Below are 7,356 nucleotides of genomic sequence, written 5' to 3' on the forward strand. Positions count from 1 at the left end.
CCCCCCCCCCAGGAGGAATACATAATAAAGAACAATTTATCTTTGTTCACATATCTTGGTCATGCCATTACCTAGCTGGTTTTGTTGGTATGCTATTTTAGTATAACAATACTAAATGGAAGGAAAATATCTTACTTTTGCTTTGAGCAATAAAATGCCTCTTTGTTCTAGAACCAGGAAGCTTTCATACATAATACTTTTTGTGGGCAAAAGTTGGTGACTGTCTTTGCCCCATGATCCAATACATGAAAAAAATTCCCAGTGCCTTAGAAAGCATTACACAACTCTATAGATTGTTTTTCTATCCCAAACTCCAGGAAGTCATTTTGCTGTGTATTTATTTAAGCAAGATAGACTAAATTTAACCTTAAAAATTGAGCCTAATTCTATAAATTCCCCAACGTTAGGGAATGCATTGATTGCATTTAAAGAGTTTGCTAAGCATTTTAACCCCTGAGAAGAATAAAGGGAAGGAGTTAATTGATGGAGATTAGGAGCTCCTGATGGATTTAGCAGAGTGGCAGGAGAACAGAACATGAAAGGTTGTAGACGTTGCAAAGTTTCATCTGGGTTTTAGTTGATAGATGCGCAGAGGATATCTGAAAAGTAAATGTCCGCTTATTAAAAAAGCAGAAAAGCATGTTACATTCTACCTGTTTGGGTTTTTTTTTTTTTTTTCAGTGTACTCTGTAAAGACTCCTTGAAGCTTTTTCTACTCCCTACAAACAAACTTACTATTATTAATAAGGACTTTTCTTTGGAAGAAATAAAATTTTACCAACTTATTGTGATCTGTGGAGAGTTTCTCTGGAATGATTAGTAGTTTTACTTTACTAACAATCCCATTTATCTGTATAATAACATCTAACTTCAAAGAGCTTTCATAGCTGTGACAAGCTACAGGAACAATCTCTTGAGAAAAGTAGAATATTGACTAATCACAAGGAGCAGAAATTTTTCTATAATAGTTTTCTTTTCTTGAGATATAACTCCTATAACGTAGAATTCACTCTTCGAATGTGTACAATTCAAGGACTTTAGTATATTCATGAGGCAGTGCAAACATCACCAATTCAAGAACATTTTCATCCTGCTGAAAAGAAAGCCCCTTACCCCATAACCATTAGCGTCACTCTCATTCTCCCTCTCCTACACTTGGCAGATATTGATCAGCTTTCTGTCCAGAGATTTGCCTGTTCTGGACATTTGATATAAAATGAATCATACAAATATTTGGCCCTCTGTGTCTTTTACTTAGCATCATATTTTTAGGGTCCATCCATATTTTGTACATATGCCTACTTCATTCCTTTTTATGGCTGAATAATGTTTCTTCTATGGATATGCCACATTTGGATTATCCTTTTGTCATTTGATGGACATTTGGGTGGTTTCTCCTTTCTGGCTGTTATGAGTAATGTTGCTGTGAACACTCATTTACAAGTCTTTTGTGTGGACCTGTGTTTTCAGTTCTCCCGGGTACATACTTAGATGTGGTATTGCTGGGTTATATACTTGTTGAAGAATTGCCTATTTTCCATTGTACCAGTTTACATTTGCACTAGGAAAATATGAGAGATCCATTTTTTTCCGGACTAATGTTGCTTTTTTGATGACAGCCATGCTAGTGGGTCTGAGGTGGTATCTCATTGTGGGTTTCATTTGCATTTCCCTAGTGGCTAATGATGTTGAGTATCTTTTCATATTCTTATTAGCCGTTTGTTTATTGTTTATTCTAAGTTTGTGTTCACATGTATTTTCTCATTTAGTCTTTGAAATGATTCTGTAAGATAAGTTTATCCCTGTTTTACTGCGAGGAAGCTAAGGTGCAAAGAGGTTAAATAATTTGCTTGTTTTTTAACCTTACAGAGTTAATAGAAGACTTTGAATGTAAACTCATGTCTTCTAACTTGGCTTCCTGCATTCTTTCCACCCCAAGAGGCATACAGAAGTTGAATTGTGTTTGCAAATTTTCTTGGCTAATTATTGACACAGTGGGAGAAAATAAAATAAAAAATCAAACCAAACAACAAAAAGCAGGTGTTGTGGCCATATTGCCTCATATCCACCAGATTTTATTATTCTTTTTAAAATGTGTTCTTTGTTTTCTCCTGTCCTACTAAGGTAGATATTGATTTCCATATTTCCTATACAGAAACAGAAAGATTGAACCTAGTAACAGCTTCTTGGTGGCATAGCTAATCCAAGAACCCACTCTTCACTGAGACATTGTGTTTTATATTACTCTGCAGCTTCCATGTTCTCTATTTCCCCACTAATATGTTCCCTTTATCTTAACATAAGTGAATAATTTTCCATTTTTGATAAATGTTAAAATTTTTCTGGGTTAAACGGAAACTAACTTTTATTTTTGAGCAGGGTAGTTTGCCAGTTTCATCATCAAGTGCAGGATTACTGAGTTACATATTTCAGTTTTTATGTGGAACTCTATCAGACATAGGTATGCAACATTAACAGCTCCTTAAGGGTGGGTAGAAGCCATATGTTATTTATTCATCTTTGGATATCCATTGTCCAACATAGTTCCAGCACTATGAATACAAATGAATTTTCTACCCCCCGCCCCCCCCCAAAAAAAAAGCCTAATAAAAAGGATCTGGTACTTTTTCTTTAGAATAAAGACAGTACAAATTCCAGAAAAAAAGTATTTCTTACCCCTGGCTTGTGACCTAAAAAAGTAATAAATGATAAAATTGGAACTTGACTTAAAATTCAGCACTGTATCTTATGGAAGGAAGTAACTATTTCATCCTGGGTTTAAAAAATAGGCCCTAGGGGTGCCTGGCTGACTCCCTTGGTAGAGCATGTGACTTTTGATCTTAGGATCCTAAGTTCAAGCCCCATGCTGGTGGTGGAGTGTGCTTAAAAAACAATAGGCTGTAAATACCTGGTGGCTGGCACAAGTGCTTATAAGCTCAGTGCCCGTGTGTAGGAGCTGCCCCCATCCCTGAATGTTAAGTAAGTAAATGCCCAGTGAATGAATAAAGTATTTCGTTTTCATTGTAACAAGTAGAGTGGATACACTAAATGAGTATTTTTTTAGGCTGTGTGTTTCCTTTATATATTTTAATGGAAAACATGATGCATGTTCATTATAAAAATTCAGGTAATATGTAGGTATATTCAGTAAAAGCTGAAAATCTTCCTTTACTTCTTGTCCTTGTCCCTCCCTTCACCCCCAAGATCATTCCTGTCCCAGGTAACCATTGTTAACAGTTTAGGGTTTATATTTCCACCTGTATCTTTGATTTATGTGTCCATGTGTATAAATATATCCAGCCATACACACGTACGTTCACAGTGGTTTTTCTTTTACAGATGGGATTATACTAAACATTTCCTTAGTTTTTAAACCTAAATACATTCAGATTTTTGCATTTATAGTCAAAAAGGATAAATATAATATTTATGTTTTATTTTTGGTTTGCTGTCATTGCCTGGTTTTGGAGTCAGGGTTAAGCCACCTCCTAAGAATGAATTAGGAAACTCTCCTTTTTCCCCCTCTGTGCTCTGAAATAGTTTAAACATGTTTGCCCTTAAGCACTTATTAGAAATGCCCTGATAACTTTGGGGGAGGGAAGAGATCTGAGACAACCTTTTAACTTTTTCCTGTTTTTCTTGTTCTATCGAGTTTTGGCCCATATTTTCTATTACATTTTTGATAAAAGAATCTTTCCATACACATACTTCCTTTCCCTCAGCTTAGAGAGATCCAGGGTAAAGTCCTATGCTTACTAGTTCTGTAACCATAGAGAAGTATTTACTCTCTTCAGACTTGTGTTTTCTTATCTGCGAAATAGTAATCCTACCTCATAGGATTCTTGAAAGCATTAAAATGAGGTGTGAGCTAATATATGAAAAATCTCAGTAGGTGTATCTAATAAAAATTTACAAATCTATAATATTAAACTTTAACATTATACAAATGTAAATTGGTCACTGTAGTTACCATAAATTATTTTAGCTGATCAGGAACAAATTTAAGGAGAGAGAATGGTGGAGCTAGGGATATTAGAAGGCTCTATAAAAATTTCCAGGTTATTTAGAATTTGATTTTGGTAGATAGTGGTTTTTAAATACCTACGCAGTTTTGAGGTAGGTTAGTAGGGGAAAGTAGTGGTGTAAAACACACATGGATTAATCCTGCATTATCACTTATTAGCTTTGTGACTTTGGACAAGTTAAGAATTTCTCAGTAAAATGGGATAAATACATTAGCTTTAAAGAGTAGGTATTAGGAAAGAGATTAGTATAGTGTTCTGCATCTAATAGGCATTCAAATTGTTTATTTTTTTTTAAAGTTTATTTATTTTGAGAAAGAGAGAGTGTGGGGGTGGGGGCAGAAGGAGAGACTTAGAGCCCCGTGCAGGCTGGAACTCACGAAACCGGGAGAAGGTAACGTGAGCTGAAGTGGGACGCTTAGCTAACTGAGTCGCCCAGGTGCCCCAGGTGTTCAAATTGTTAATTCTTTTTCTTTGCATGACCATCAGTGACACACAAAAGGAGTGAGGTTCTGCTGTTTTAATGCTGCTTGATGTAGTGGGAAGAACATTAGGCCCTTAGACTTTTAGCCTGTGTTTCACAGTTACTAGCCATTGATTGGCCTTGGACAAGTCATCTGCTCACTTCTGTTTCCTCACCTATAAAAAAAAAGCAAGAAAATGAACACTCTTTGAACATCTATTTTATATGCTTTTTGTAGGTGGTTTACAAATCTTAACCTCATTTAATTCTCCCAATAATTCTATTGAATAGAGATGATGATTATTTCCCATTTTAATGGAAGGTGTAGGGTTTTCTGACATCCATTTGGAGGGACCCCCCGACCCTCACACCATTCCCCTATACCTGTCCATGTTCTTTCACTTGTTAGAATTATCCTCTCTTGGGAATGGTAGGGTGTGCCTCTGTGCACAGGGAATTCCAAGTAAGCATACTGCAGAGTGAAATACTAAATGTATTAAAAAGCTCAGCCATAGTTGGCTGAGACTACTTATTTATTAATGATTTCCATTAACAAAATACAAATAGAGGATGGTTAATGTATCCTAATGCCCATACTTAAGAGTAGTAATTTAAGTTTTTTAATATAGGACTTGAGTTGTTGATAATCGTTTTACCTAAATAATTCATCAGGCTTCATTGCATTTCCAATTTGACCAGGTAGGGCAGAGGGGACAGGTAATGGTCATACAGGGAACTATAAGCCTGTTTGATAGTGGCGTGTGTGTGTGTGTGTGTGTGTGTGTGTGTGTGTGTGTATGTGTATGTGTATGGAAGAGCTGGGAAGCAATGGTTCTTGGGCAGTTTGGCATTTTCAGAAACTATAGGTTCTTGGAAAGAAGTAGGGAAAATCTGCATTATAATTCATTGTCTCCTTGCAGACTTGCAGAGTCATTTAAAAAATGGACCTACCTTTGTCAGCTGGTTTATAAAGAGCTATTGATTATGTTCTTGAAAGGTAGTAATATTGTATTTCCTTGATAAGGGTTGCCAAAGGTTTTGCTGTGAGTTTCATTTTATTTGATCAGCATCCATGGTATTGACTTGGCTTTTTTGTAAGCTTTGGGCTAGGGATGTGCAAAAAAAAAAAAAAAATACCACTGTTAGGACATCACAAATTAAATTGTGATTGAATAATAGTATAGAAGGTCCAGAAACACTGTCTTTTGAAGCTTCAGTTATCATTTTTAATCTATTTGGTAGAAGTGGGAATTCCTGTGTTTAAGTTAGAGAATTTTTATCAGAGTAGGCTTCATTGTGCTATGTAAATTCTCACTGATATTGAATGCGTCTTTTTGGCAGAATACAGTATAAAGCATCATGAGCTATATGTAAGCATTAGAAAACGTGGTTCCTGCCTTCAACGAGTTTATTTAGTTAGGGAGGCACTGTCCAAGTAAAACGACAGAGCAAATTATTAAAGCTTGTGCTTGCTTTTTGTAAAGTCAGTTTTGTGCTTTGGTCTTTGGTGAGATACCATTGGTATCTCTTGATGGGCACTGTCAGAAACACCCCAACTCTTTGAGAAGTGGTAGTTGTGTATCTAGTTTATCTGGTTCATTCTATAGTGTTCTGTTTGCTTAATAATAATTACTGTTTGGTCCAAATACACATAATGGTTCTTATTTTGAGTACTTTTCTGCTTCTCTCCTGGACTTTGGACTGGGATTTCCTTTTTGTGAAGGCCATTGGAAAGTCAAAGTCAGATTTGTGGCCCACTCCAGAGCAGACATAGTGATTTTATGCTGTACATTTTTTAAGCCTTTTTGTGGGCACCATTTTTGGTGTTTTCTTTATTCTTTTGCATTTGCTTTTTAAATTTATTAACTTTTTATAGTTTGTGTGTTCTTGTCTCATTAATCCTTTTCAGAAGAAAATGCTGGTATATCTATGTGTATATATATATGTACATATATATATATATATATATATATATGAAATCCATGGAGGAACAAAATAAGGCAAACAGATTAATATAGTGGAAACCAGATGTGGCAAATGGGTTTTATTTTGTGGGCCAGCTTTAATTGATGGTGGCTGTGTGATCCACTGCATTAAGAAGTAGTTGGAGGGGTGTCTGGGTAGCTCAGTTGGTTAAGCGTCTGACTTCAGCTCAGGTCATGATCTCACAGTTTATGGGTTCGAGCCCTGTGTCGGGATCTGTGCTGACAGCCCCAGCCTGGAACCTGCTTCAGATTGTGTCTCCTTCTTTCTTCGCCCCTTTGCTGCTTGTGCTCTATCTCTCTCTCAAAACTAAATAAGCATTTAAGGAAAAGAAAAAGAGGAGAGACAATCCCAGGCAGGCTGCATGCTCTCAGCACAGAGCCCAACTTGGGGCTTCATCTCACAAACTATGAGGTCCTGACCTGAGCCAAAACCAAGAGTCAGACGCTTAACTGACTGAGCCATCCAGGCACCCCTGGTTAGATTTTTATCTTCTACAATTCTAATTGTTTCCCTGTATTATTTCCAGTGGCTTTCCCTTAGTTTATGTTTTTATCATCCTCATTCATTTTTTTTTAAAGTTTATTAATCTTGTGGAGTGGGTGGAGAGAGAGAGAGAAAAAGAAAGAAAGAGAAAGAAAACGAACCAGAGATAAGGCAAGAGAGAATCCCAAGCTGGCTCCATACTGTCAGCACAGAGCCTGATGCAGGGCTCAGTCTCAGAAACTGAGATCATGACCTGACCTGAAATCAAGAGTCAGATACTTAACCAACTAAACGACTCAAGTGCCAGTGAAATCTAAACTCTCAAATGGCTCAATAAAAAGATGTTCAAATTAATTCGTAATAAAAGTAAGCACTAATTGATTAGAAAAATCACATAATTTG

At 36.4% G+C, this 7,356-nt stretch overlaps 1 protein-coding gene across 1 annotated transcript in view; it reads left to right on the forward strand.

The window, feature by feature from the left end:
• The window catches only part of SESTD1 (SEC14 and spectrin domain containing 1), a 128,949-nt gene that overhangs the window by 1,018 nt on the left and 120,575 nt on the right, over window positions 1–7,356 (forward strand). The gene's annotated exons all lie outside the window — the stretch shown is intronic.

This window comes from Suricata suricatta, chromosome 3 (assembly GCF_006229205.1).
Source record: "Suricata suricatta isolate VVHF042 chromosome 3, meerkat_22Aug2017_6uvM2_HiC, whole genome shotgun sequence".
NCBI lineage: Eukaryota > Metazoa > Chordata > Mammalia > Carnivora > Herpestidae > Suricata > Suricata suricatta.